The sequence below is a fragment of the Typopeltis vanoorti genome, chromosome 15 (genome assembly GCF_054136105.1).
Source record: "Typopeltis vanoorti isolate ZY-2024b chromosome 15, IOZ_Tvanoo_1.0, whole genome shotgun sequence".
Taxonomy (NCBI): domain Eukaryota; kingdom Metazoa; phylum Arthropoda; class Arachnida; order Uropygi; family Thelyphonidae; genus Typopeltis; species Typopeltis vanoorti.
This window is the reverse complement of record NC_143563.1, coordinates 65,964,022-65,977,810: the sequence shown is the minus strand read 5'-3', so window position 1 is coordinate 65,977,810 and position 13,789 is coordinate 65,964,022. Positions and strand designations below refer to the sequence as shown.

The following is a 13,789-nucleotide window of genomic DNA, read 5'->3' as shown; positions in this document are numbered from 1 at the left end:
AAAAAATTTCAAGTATAATCTTCTTTTGCATTAAAAATTAATTATATAGGAATAACCAGTATGCAGCTATGCACTATACTTCAATGGTATAACGACTTGCTCCAGCCTCAAGCTCTCACCAGACCCTTTGAGAAATTTTGTTAAGTCAACCTAATCCCCCCCCCCCTCACACACACACACACAACATAGTATTATAAATCTAATGTACTTGCTTGGTTTTATGTTCACTGTATATCAGTTTTAAAAAATATAAATTCCACAGTAAATTCCATAATGTAGTATCCATTATGGACAAGATTGTAGTGATTTTTTTCTGGCAGATATTAAAGAATCGCTAATTATTCCAAGGTTTGAAATTACAGAATGATATCTACCAAGTTCATCTATGCAAAAAATGCCAGAAGATGGGCATTTTCTGGAGGTAATAACAACAGAACAGAACCATCTGAGTGCAAAAGAAAGGAAGCAGAGTTGGATAAAAGTTATAGCCAACAGATTTTGCAAGGGACATAAAGCATATCACTTTATCAACTGATTTATCTGAAACAAAATCCTGCAAAGAAAGGCCGTTCATATGCATCATTAATAAGTAATTCAAGGTGGAGGGATTTAGTGATGATCTCAACTTGCCTTTTATTAGATTCATTTGACTAAAACCTCATTCACATAATGACACACTTGCTGGTATAATGGCTATAATTTCAAGCAATTTTGAGAGAAATGGAAACCTGTCCTTATTATTCATTATTCTTTCAAAGGTCTTGTATGTTTAAATGCTTCCCTAAAACTTTGAACTCATACCACTCTTTTACCAGATTTGTTGAAACCATTTCTTCGTTATCATCAAAATATTTTCTGAAATGTTTACCCCAAATCTTAATTTCTGAATAGCATTATATACATCCACACTATTTATGTAATTTAAAAATTTCCTCTAAAAAGGTTGTACAGCTTCTCTCATTTCTTTCAGTTCATTCAAGGTACTGTGCACATGGTATTATGTTTGTGTATTAATAAATTTTCCCTTTGTGAAAAATCATTGACAATTGTTTGAATAAAGATTAAAAATCTAAGAGAAAATGGATGCAAAACATCTGCATTGTATAAATTCAACAGGATTTTTGATACTGCAGAATCACCCCCCCCTTTTTTTTTGTTGCCTATTTCCTCCAAATGCTCAGTGCTCCCACTCTGTTAGAATGTCGCCAAATGCGCATACTTCAGGATTTTTGTTTGTAACATGGCTGATATTTTTCGCAATTCTTTCAGGCTTTTTGGTAAATTCTGGTAAAAGATAAATTGTTCACCAGAATTATTGTTACTATTGTTTTTCAATGTCAGAAAGAAAGGGAACATCTTTAATAGAATTTACAATAGCCATATTCAAGCCCACTGTTTTTTTTTTGTTTGTTTGTTTTCCCCCTAGCATGTTTCCTGCTCCATCTGTTCCAATGCCAACTAACCAATTACCAGCCTTCCATGCCAAGAATAATTTATTCATTTCACTCTTTAATATATCAAAGTATCAGGGAGCTGTTGAATTTTGAAGAGGAATTATGGAAATAAATGCCTCTTTCAGTTTCTGATTTTTATCTATGTATCTCGTATAAAGAACGAGTTCGTCCTAATTTGAAATATCTGTGGAAGCATCTAAAAGACCACTCTTCTAAGGTCTTTGATTTCCTCAACTAATCAAGCATAACTGACAAATTCTTACATTTCATGTCATTTTGGTACTGCTCTACTGGACCTGTATCTACAGCATGCTTATTTAGCAAGGCTGTCAAGTTTTTGAGATCAGTAAATGGTTTACTGAATTTAGCTATATATTAGGTTGTATTTAAAAAGGCACTTAAGGTCTTTAAATAATTTAGAATCCATTTTCCTTTGGCAAGCAGCTAGGTGTTCTGAGGGATTTATGGCCAGCATTTTTTGCGAGAATTGGATGCTTCATGAAACCTAAATGTCTTCACTTTGAAAGGTCCTCGAAAGCCCTATAGCTATCTAGAGTTATAGAGTTTCAGTATCCCCCAGGATATTTTTTACAGTTATTGCAAAATGCAACTTTGTCTTTGTAGAACAACCAGATGAATTTCTTGAGTTATGTCTTGGGAAGCATGTCTCACTTGATTGCCTTTTTTTGATGATACAACAGAACTCTTCCCTCCAGTGTTTTAAACACTTTCTGAGCCCTGCAATTTGCCTTCAGCTTTGCATCCTTTCACAAAAGCTTAAGTGTAGTTTGTTTTCATTCGTTTATTGTTCATAATGAAGAGTGAATTTATATAAATTATCCATAAACAATAATATAATAGGAAAGACAAACAATAAAATTCACAAAAATAACAAGACTGAAGCAGTCACTGTGGAACTATTCACTTTTCATGATGCACTCAGTCACATGACTGGGTCTGACTTCTTTGTGAAATAATTGCATTTCACAAGCATGCATGTGGTGAAAAGAACACTATATGACAGTGGTTCAACCCGTCAATCGTGATCGACAGGTTGATCGCAGAATGATTTTTGGTTGATCTCTTGTTTATTCCTCCTTACTTACAAATTTAATTAAAACTGAAAACATAATATTTTATTTATCATTATTTTGTATTATTTTTTAATTCTCTTTAAGTGTATTGCTATTGTTTATTTATTTTTCGTTAAAATTGTCAAATCAGTAATTTTCAAATAAATGAATTAATTTGGATCAGTGGAAGTCAAACAGCGAGCCAAGTGAATATGATTATAAGCAAAGCACATCGTTTGCATTTCGTTTATAATTGTGTTTACTCGTAACTACATCACACACTTCCCACTGTTAGAATTTCAGTTGCTCTAAATTTATCATTGGATTTACCATTATTTTGTTTGCTAATTAATAAGTTGCAAACATTTTTTTTTTAATTTGAGGATAATCATGAGTGTATCAAAGAAATCGAAGATGTATCATTTTCACAAGGAATGGGAAATGGATTATTTCTTTACAATGGTAAATGGAAAGTGTTGTTGTTTGATTTGTAATTCATCTGTAGCAATTCCAAAAAAAAAAGTAATATTGAGAGACATTTTCGATTGCTACATGCAAAATATGATGAAGATTTTCCCCAAAATTCCGAAATACACGAATCAAAAATTATAAATTTAAAGGCAGGACTTTCGGACAACAAAATATGATTTCGAAAGTAATAAATAAACCAATATCAGCCACTATTGCATCTTTGAAAGTGTGTCATTTATTAGCAAAAGCAAAAAAAGCCTTTTACTGATGGAGAGTTAATAAAATAATCGTTTCTTGCAGCAGCAGAATCTTTATTTTCTGATTTTAAAAATAAAAATGAAATCATTTAAAATATTAAAGATTTACAACTTTCCAGAACAACGGTTATGAGAAGAGTTGAAATTTTAAGTGCCGATCTGAATACTCAGTTAATGTCAGATATTCACCAGTGTGTTGCGTTTTCATTACAATTTGATGAATCAAACGACTTCATTGATACTGCTCAGTTAATGGTGTTTATTCGCATGGTATTTCAAGATTATTCAAGTAAAGAAGAACTTTTGAAAATTGTACCATTATTGGGAAGGACTAGGGGAGAAGACATTTTTTTGGCATTTGATGAATTTGTGAAACAACACAAACTTCTGCTTTTTAAACTCTTGTCTATTACTACTGATGGTTCTCCTGCAATGATAGGCAATAAATCAGGCTTCATTTCATTATATAAAAACGATGCCAAATATCCAGATTTTTTAACGTACCACTGTATTATCCACCAACAAATACTGCGTAGTAAAAGATTAAACAAAAGATATTTTGGATATTACATTTAAAATTGTAAATTCTTCGAGGAAAAGCCCTGCAATGGCGGTTATTTAAATTACAGGCAGATGATGATGATAGGGAACTTCTGTTGTACAATAATGTTCGCTGGCTCAGCAGAAGTAAATTTTTAAAAAGATTTCTTGTATTAATTAACGATATAAAAAATTTTCTTGATGAAAAAGGAGATATTTATCCACAATTGAGTGATAAAAGATGGTTGTTACACTTATCATTTTTAGTAGATTTCTGTACAAAATTAAGCAATTTAAATTTAGAGTTACAAGGTAAAGATAAAAATTTAATTGACATGTTAAGTTCAATAAACTAAGCTGTGATTTAAAAGAACTTATTCATGAAATAGAATTAGTTGAGGAAGAAATAAATTCAAGATTTAAGGATTTTAATAAAACTGAAATGATTGTATCTTTTATCAATAATCCATTTCAAGAAAACGTGAACATCACAGAAATTTCAAATAAAATTAGTGATTCAAATAATACACATGAAGAAAAATTTCCAATATTAACTGATATTGCGCGAAAAATTCTGTCGTGTTTCGAATCGACATACTTGTCAGAATCCGCTTTTTCAAATATGAACGTCAGAAAAAATCAATTAAGAAACCAAATTACAAATGATCATTTGGATGATTGTCTGCAATTGGCCACTTCCTCATATCAACCTGACTATGAAAATATTGCAGGGTCCAAACAATGCCAAATTTCACATCAACTTTTTTTTTTTTTTTTTTTTTTTTTTTTTTTTTAATCAACCAGCATTTCCTGTAACTTGTGAGTTTGTAATTAATCTGTTGTTATTTCTAACTTTGGTTTTCCAAAATAGAGAAATAAATATTTTATTCCAATATATTTGTTTTATTTGTTGTATTAAAATAATTAAAAGTGATAAATAAATTTTTTAGTTTCTTTAAAGTTTTTAGGGCTGGGAGAGTGGGTGCATTTAACTGCATTAGTTGTGAGTAATCAGATATCAGGTTGGGGGAACGTGATCTATATAAGAGAGTAGATCGCCGAATAACTTAGTATGGCTGGAAGAGAAATTAGGGGATTTTTGGAACTAGATAGTGAATATTACAAAGACTTCCATATAGAAAGAAAAATGCTTAAAAGTTATCAATTGCTGTGTTACAACAATTGATAACTTTTGATAGGGAAAGAAGTAGTATGGCAGGTTGAGATTTTAATGACTGTTTTATTAATAAAATAAACATGCTATATCTGGTTTTAAATAAAGCTTCTTTAATAAATTCAGTGGCAGATGCTTGTAATCAAATAACTTTACAATGAATGAGATGTTTTAAAAATGAAAAAAATAAAGTGTAATTTATGCAAAGAATAATATATTTTGAATAAATTTAAGAAGGATGCTGAAAATTCAGTTGCCACTTGTCTCTGATAACTCACTAGTGGCAAGTGGATTTCTGGATCCCTGCCTATCAAAATTATTTCAATGATGGTTCAGTACAAATGTCTGCATCATATGTGTGAAAACATACATCAAAATGTAGCTGGATCACAAAGATCATTCCACTTGGCATTCTTATAATGGCTGTTAGTACTGCTCCATATGAAAGAAAAGACTAGATTAGACTGATTTCTTTTCCTTTAAATACTGATTTTCTACAGGCCAACCAACTATGCAACTGAGAAAACAGAAATGAGTAGTGGCTGAAAGTGGAGCTTCTTTAGGAAAAAGTAGCCATGGTTTTGGTGATGGGATGGAATAACACTAAGGTCAGAACTACTACCACATATTGTTTGTGAAGTTCTGGAGGATTTGGGGAGGTGTGGCAGCATTAGTAACTCTGAACAACTACACCATGTCCCAGAAAGTAGAGGTCTGTATTGCAAACTGGATATCATGAATAATTACCATTAATAATTGTTATTAATAATTTGCTGATTAATGGCAATTAGTAGAATGTTTGCTACAATTATAAACTATAAATATGTGTTAAATTTGCACTGACATCTCACATTACACTAGTTTTCTTGCTATAATTCAGAAACCATACCACTAGTGGCAGCATTGTGAACCTGAAGGCAAAGTATCAGGTGGTCTAATGATTAAGTGCAGCTCACTTCACTGCTAAATGGATGTTTCATGAAAGAGAGAGAACAATAAGGGGGATAATTCTAGAAGCATGAGATTTTTAGATATTATGGTAAGTATTCTTATAAATAGATATACATATCAGCTGGAGTTTTAGCAGTGTTGCAACATTATGTCAATTTCTGGAGTATCTTAAGGATCAAAAAAGATAACTGGAGTATGTCTATATAGCCAAGGAAATCCAGTATTCAGAAAACCAACTGGGACTTCATCCACATGTCCAGTCCTCACATTCTCATACTAGTTATATAAACTCCCTTTGCTAAAAGTGGAAAATTGATTTGTTAAACAAAGATTTTCAATAAAATTCAAGTCTCGTCACTACAGTATGAATTTAGTAAAAGTATGATGACAAGCATACCTTCAAATACTGGCTTCTTCAATTGAGCCAATTTTTTGAAAAACAGAAATGATCTTTATTAACAATATCTGGCATACAGTAAAGGCTGCTGCTGTTGAATGTTGACCATTACAGCAGCAGCATTAACATGGGTTTCACTGTAGTTTAACTTCAAATTACTTTATGAATATGAATTCATATCTCTCCCCTCTTTGGAAGACAATAAAAGCATTATTATAATCACTAAAGGCTATACATTAAAAATAGGGTAGAGCATGGTGGGAATTCAAACATCCTTCAACATGATGCACTCCACTATACAGATATCTTCACATAGAATGGCTTAGGTTCAACAGAGCCTTCATCCATTGGGTTTTGTTATTCATAACAGGAGAAACATGGTTTAATGAGGTCAAGGGTCGTTGTAAAAGTACACTGACAAACAATGAAGTAATGTCAAAGCTTACCATAATATCAGAATATTTTAGGATTACATTTTTTATTAAATGTTTTAAAGTAAACAGAATTTTTAATATACGAGAGAGAGATACTTGTGAGAGGAGGATGAGATGCTTTAAATAAATATTTGGCCAGTTTATACATGGACTATCTATACTGTCAACCATTCAATGAAAGGGGGGGGGTATTAAGTTTGTAACTTTTGGGGACACCATATATCCAATGTTTCCTAGGAAGGACCACCCACGAGTCTTTTGACTCCATGGAGGCCTGAATAATAATAATATATCCAGGGTAGTTTGAAATAGTTTTAACTTTTTGGAAATTTCTTTATGTCAAGATGTAACTTATTTATTTTTTTAATAGCAAGTTCACATAAGTGGTGTGTGTGACTGCTTATTTACATAAACAATAACACCAATACCATCCAACAGTATGGCATCCTCAAAACACAGACAGAGCCAGGGCTATTTGTTCAAATGAAAGTCTTTGAAACAGAGATTAGGTACCTTTGCAACACTTGTTTATGCCAATTGCTATAACCCTTACAAAATAGATAAAATAATGCATGCAACCCCCCATTCCTCCTGCAACCAGCACACAAGATCATAACAAACCATTCTTATTCCATATATTCAAGGTACATCAGAAAAAATAAAGTTCACTGCAAATAAACTTTCAAACCTCTCATTCAGCTAGTTCCCTTGATCCATTGTCCTAAGGATCAACTTCATCCTCTTGAATATTGTGGAATGTATAAAGTTCCGTGTACCTGCAGTTTAGCAGCTCACTTTTAACAGTGGTATTTTTTACATCAACTGTGAAGGACACAAAAACTAGATCTGCAATCATCTATATGGTGTCAGGACTGGCAGACCATGCTCTGGATCCCCTTGTATATTTTTTTAAAAAAATCAGCACTGGCTATGAAGAACTCCACCCAATCTTAGTAAATATGGCTGCAATAATTTGTGAAATATATGGAAGACAGTCATTCTGAGAACAAACAGTCTAACTTCTCCAAACAAACAAACAAATAAACGGGCATTAGTTTTTTTTTTTTTCAGTAGCAATTCAAAATGCTTTTACAGTGATTTAGTTGAATGCCTTTGCTTGTCACAGTTGTAATTTGTTATTCTCGTGGAAAGGCTTAGACATTGGTTATGCATTTTCACTATATTATTTCAGGAAATTACAACATACTAGGATATACATTAAAATAAATTTTAATATATTTCTATATTTCGGCAACGTCACGCTGCCATTTTCAAGAACTTAGGTACAAGATACGTGCACGCAGGCACAGCAAAAACAATAAATGAGTAAGAAGAATGAAGCTATTATTTCTCCTAAAGTCCTGATGGTGCCCTCTAGCGGGCGATGTTGGTATTCTTGGGAGATTGGGCTGGAGGTCTTCTGATGTAGGTTTCCCAAATTTGAGGAAGTCTCATGCAGCCAAATTTGTTCAGGTTTGGCTCGTTTCTTAGGGCTGAAGCTGATTCTATGAAAAGCCTTTCATATCTGTATTTTCTACGGTGTATTATCCTGGCTTTTTTCCACCGTATTCTATGGCAGGTATCCAGAGCATGGTCAGCAAGACCAGAGTAGCTGTATTGGTGAAACCGGATGTAGTCCTTGTGTTCTGAAATTCTGATATTTGCTGTCCTGCCTGTATGGCCGAAGTAGGACAGCTTACAGCTGCAAGGGACCTGGTACACCCCAGGTAGGTCTGGGGGGGGGGGGGTTGGTCTTTTGTTGAGCGGATAAGGGATGCCAATTTTTTATATGGTTTGTAACAAGAAGTTAAGTTATGTTTTTTTAGGATTTTTGTGATTTTTTCTGAGGTGCTTCGGATGTAAGGTATGGTGATGGATTTAGAGTAATCCTTGTAAGGGGGAGGGGGGGTGGTTTACTGGTTTTAATATTTTTTGGATTTTTTTGGGGGAGTAGCCATTGGCTGAGAACGTGTTGAGGATGTGGTTTCGTTCTGTGGTTAGGGCATTGTCATTCGAGCAGATAAGTTTAGCCCTGTTGTGTAGTGTCTTAATGACTCCATATTGTTGTGGGGGGGGGGGGGGGGAGATTGTTGGGAATCTACATAGCGAAGCCATTTGGCTTCGCTATGTAGATGATGTATTCGCTATTTGGCCACATGACTCCGATGCACTCCTCTCCTTCTTAACACACTTAAACAACCAACACCCCAGAATCAAATTCACCCTGGAAGAGGAAAAAAAACAACTGCATTCCGTTCTTAGACACACTAGTCACCCGTCAGCCTGATCGAACCTTGGTTTTCTCAGTATATAGAAAATCCACCCATACAGGCAGATACATTCACCAACAATCTCACCCCCCCCCCCTCACAACAATATGGAGTCATTAAGACACTACACAACAGGGCTAAACTTATCTGCTCGAATGACAATGCCCTAACCACAGAACGAAACCACATCCTCAACACGTTCTCAGCCAATGGCTACTCCCCCCAAAAAATCCAAAAAATATTAAAACCAGTAAACCACAACCTCCCCCCTCCCCTTACAAGGATTACTCTAAATCCATCACCATACCTTACATCCGAAGCAGCTCAGAAAAAATCACAAAAATCCTAAAAAAACATAACTTAACTTCTTGTTACAAACCATATAAAAAATTGGCATCCCTTATCCGCTCAACAAAAGACCAACCTCCCCCCACCTAGACCTACCTGGGGTGTACCAGGTCCCTTGCAGCTGTAAGCTGTCCTACTTCGGCCAAACAGGCAGGACAGCAAATATCAGAATTTCAGAACACAAGGACTACATCCGGTTTCACCAATACAGCCACTCTGATCTTGCTGACCATGTTCTGGATACCTGCCATAGAATACGGTGGAAAAAAGCCAGGATAATACACCGTAGAAAATACAGATATGAAAGGCTTTTCATAGAATCAGCTTCAGCCCTAAGAAACGAGCCAAACCTGAACAAATTTGGCTGCATGAGACTTCCTCAAATTTGGGAAACCTACATCAGAAGACCTCCAGCCCAATCTCCCAAGAATACCAACATCGCCCGCTAGAGGGCACCATCAGGACTTTAGGAGAAATAATAGCTTCATTCTTCTTACTCATTTATTGTTTTTGCTGTGCCTGCGTGCACGTATCTTGTACCTAAGTTCTTGAAAATGGCAGCGTGACGTTGCCAAAATATAGAAATATATTAAAATTTATTTTAATGTATATCCTAGTATGTTGTAATTTCCTGAAATAATATAGTGGGAAAAAAAAAAGTTGTAATTGGTGTTCTGAAGATGCTGGCTAGAAAACCAGCAAAATATTAGTGTAGATTAAATGAATCAATTTTATACATACATATCAGGGAAAAAAAAAAAAAAGAAAAAAAAAAAAAAAGAAAAAAGAAAAAAAAAATCAGCTAATGCCTTTTTATTCCCATATATAGGAAGTAGGCGAGGCCATTTTTTAGCCCTATTTAGCTTTTGGAGACCGAGTGGGCAGTTTAATCTCCACTGGTACCCCATCAGAGATAGCTGGCCCAAGGCTATCACTAATTAAGCGGCACACAGTGAAGAGAGAGAGACGGCTCAACAAGTGCCACCATCTCATGGTCCCTAACACTCGTATTTAATGTCTGAAATAATGTGGGTTCTACGGTCGATTTTCTTGAGTTTCCGGGAGAAAAACCCGCTTGCCCATGCCAGAGATCAACTAACTCGGAAACGGTCGAAAAAAGGTTTAGAAAAATTTCTTCTAGTCGCTGACTAGATTCGAAACCAAGAAGTCTTCCTTCGTGCGGTTAAGCGCCGTGGCATGCAAACGCCACATCAGTGGATGAAAATATACATATAATTCTGAGCTACACAGGCTCTGAATTATATGTATATATTTTGTATGTTTTTAATTAATTTTTTTTTTTTTTCCCAGTCTGGAAGCCCTGCTCTAGAGACCAAATGAACTTTTTCAAGCTATTTTAGCCCCCAATAATCAGGGTAGGAATCTCACACTGGATGATGATGAAGTTCAACTGCCACTTAAAGACATTCACAAACATCACATCCATGCGCACAGCAGGATTCAAATCTGCAGCTTGTTTGTTGGAGAGCAAATATGCTATCCATCGGTGTTTAGCATATCCATGGGACTGCACTGCAGGAAACTGATGTAGTTTGGAATTTGGAATGGTGGGCAGGGAGTTGAAGTTCAGATGACATAAAAAAAAGGTAGGCATAATAGCTCAAAGGATCTCTTCGATGTTAAGACTTATATGATCACATCTGGACTACTGTGCACAGATTTACTGGGTTTCTTAAGGATTCCAAAGTGATGGAGAAGATTCAGAAGTGAGTAACCAAAATGGTGACAAGTGCTTCTATGAAAACAGACTGAAGGTTTGTGGGTTAGAAGCTGATATATGCAAAAAAAGAAAGGGAATGATAAAAAAAACATTAAATTTCTAAAAATTTTATAGAGTAGACTCTAAAGAAAATATTCTCTCTATGATTAAACAGGAATTACATTTGAAGGTTATGTAAGGCTGTGATTAGCAATGACATGAGGACTAGATTTTTTGCATAGAGAGTAGTATATGAGTAGACCAGTCTGCAGGAGGTGATCGTCACTGATATCAGTGTGAAATGCACTAACTCCCATGATAAGTTATTGTACTTTATAGAGATGGTTGTGTAATAATAATTTGTAAAAATTAATTAATTAAAACAATTTTTTTTAAAATTTTTTTTTTGTCTTCCACATGTGGATAAGCTTTCAGCCAGCCCTATCATACTAATAAATAATAATTCCAACAAGAGGACAAAGTCAAAATTATTGCATCTTCTGGTTAGAAAGATGCGAATGGATTAATTTATCTTGTTTTATATTGATTTTTATATTGATTAATAGTTGGATACCAGAGACCAACAACTGCCAATGCCTTTAAGAACCCAATATCCCCTTTTCTAATCCACTCCTCTGTCTTTGCACCATGTGATATAAGGGCTAATAATAGTATACAAACCATTACACCTTAAAACCTCAGTAACCATTACACTAATGGACATCTGAGATGTATAACATGAATTCTGATTTAATACCACTGAAAAAAGAATTCAAATAATTTAATAAAAATATCAATGCAACATGTGATTTCATGATAGAAATCAGTCTGCTCTATCTGAATTACACAAAGCATGGCTTAGCCAATACACTTCACATTTTTCTGCTATTACAGATTATTCCATGGAGCCCTCAGACTCATCGAGAGATATCCTAAACATCATGCCAAGCACTATCCAACATTTGCAAAGTATCTAGTAAAGTGTTAACTTTACTTTGAACTCATTCACAGTCATGGAACCCACAAAAGACTGTGGCAACCTATTCCACTCATTCACCACTCTCCAAGCAAAAAATCTAGTTCTAGTACCTTGCTAACACACTCTTGCTCAGTTTCCAAGGATGGCCCCTAGTTCTCCTACAACCAGACCTGTTCTGAAAAATTAATCTTGTAAAATTTCTTCAGTAATTTGCATGTCTCAATCATATCACCCTTTTTCCACCTGTCAACCAATTTCTGTAAACAACAAATCTTCAACCTGTCATCAAAAGGTTCATTCCATAGACCTGCTACATTCTTGGTTACTCACCTCTGGATCCTCTTCACCTCCTCCCAGGTGACTAGTTCTGCACACAATAGTCATGATGGGGTCTTATCAAGGCTCGACAAAGAGGTATATAATAACCTGCTTGTCAAGGTATTCTTCAGTAACCAAGTAATTCAATAAGCTATTTTAGCCATTTTTGCAATGTTTTCTAAACTTTAACTCCCTATCCACTGACATCCACAAATCCCTAGCTTTGTCAATTTTCTGGAGTACAGTTCCATCAATGTGGTACAGAGCTGATCTTTTCGCCCCAAAATGCATAACCTTACACTTTATGACATTAAACTTGCATCCATTCTCCTTTGCCCAGAACCTAATGTAATAGATAATCCAACATATAAACCTATTAAATAACTAGCAAAATCACTATACCTCCTCAGTTAGAATTCTTACTTTATATTTAAAAAAACTGTCCATTCCAAACCTGAAAAAACTTATTTTAAATCTTTATTTTAAACTTTTATCTTAAATCATGACATATTGGTAAGCCTGAAACACAGATGCTTCTATCAGATTTAGTCAGATTCTTTCAATGTTACATAACATTATTGCATTCAGATGGAGAGAAGCTCTGTATGCAGGTTCTTAATACGACAATGCCACTGCTTCCCCTTCACTATTCACTCATGGAATTGTTCAAACAGACAGCTATTTGGATGACATTCCTAAAAACACATTGGTTTACATATGCTGGTGATCTGGAAGTTTGGAGATATAGCATAGATAATTTTATTAATAGATCTGAAGGAGAATGAAGACCCTTTCTAGACATGCTCATCAAAAAAATTGGTAGGTTAACAAATGAGCATTGAGGCTTAGGTGCTAGTTTACACTCATAATTAGTTTTAATGGAATGACTACAGCAGAGATATATAATGAAATGCTAGTTTAATGGCTTCACCACAGCAAGATTTAAAAAACCAACTTAACCTAAACACATATGGTTATGTTAAACCTCCCAAGATTTGGGAAACTAATTCTTAGGCTTCCTTCCCAACAGCTAAGGCTAGCAAACAGCTCCCATAGAGGGTACCCCTCACAGGATTTTAGGCTTCTAGTCTAACTTCTTCGAAGCACTTATTTTGAATTTTTGTGTAAGTGTTATTACAATTTTAATATTGTATCCCCGATAATGTCTCTGTGAGAGACAAAATATAGGAACTATTAAACGTGTTTAATTATTTTTCTGTGCTGTATTTTCCATTAAACCTAATTATGAGAGTGACAGGTCTAGCTTTAATGCATGTCAAATACTGAACATTATATATGTGATAAAAATCATCCAAAAAGAGCCAGAAGTTACATATAAGGAAACTAAAGCAGATCACTCAGTCATTCAAGAGATCTATTCCTTTCAGAGACCAACACACAAT

General features: G+C 34.6%; 1 protein-coding gene across 1 annotated transcript in view; it reads right to left on the bottom strand.

Annotated features, from left to right (window-relative positions):
- LOC150098833 (uncharacterized) overlaps positions 1–13,789 on the bottom strand; it is a 199,353-nt gene that overhangs the window by 55,897 nt on the left and 129,667 nt on the right. The gene's annotated exons all lie outside the window — the stretch shown is intronic.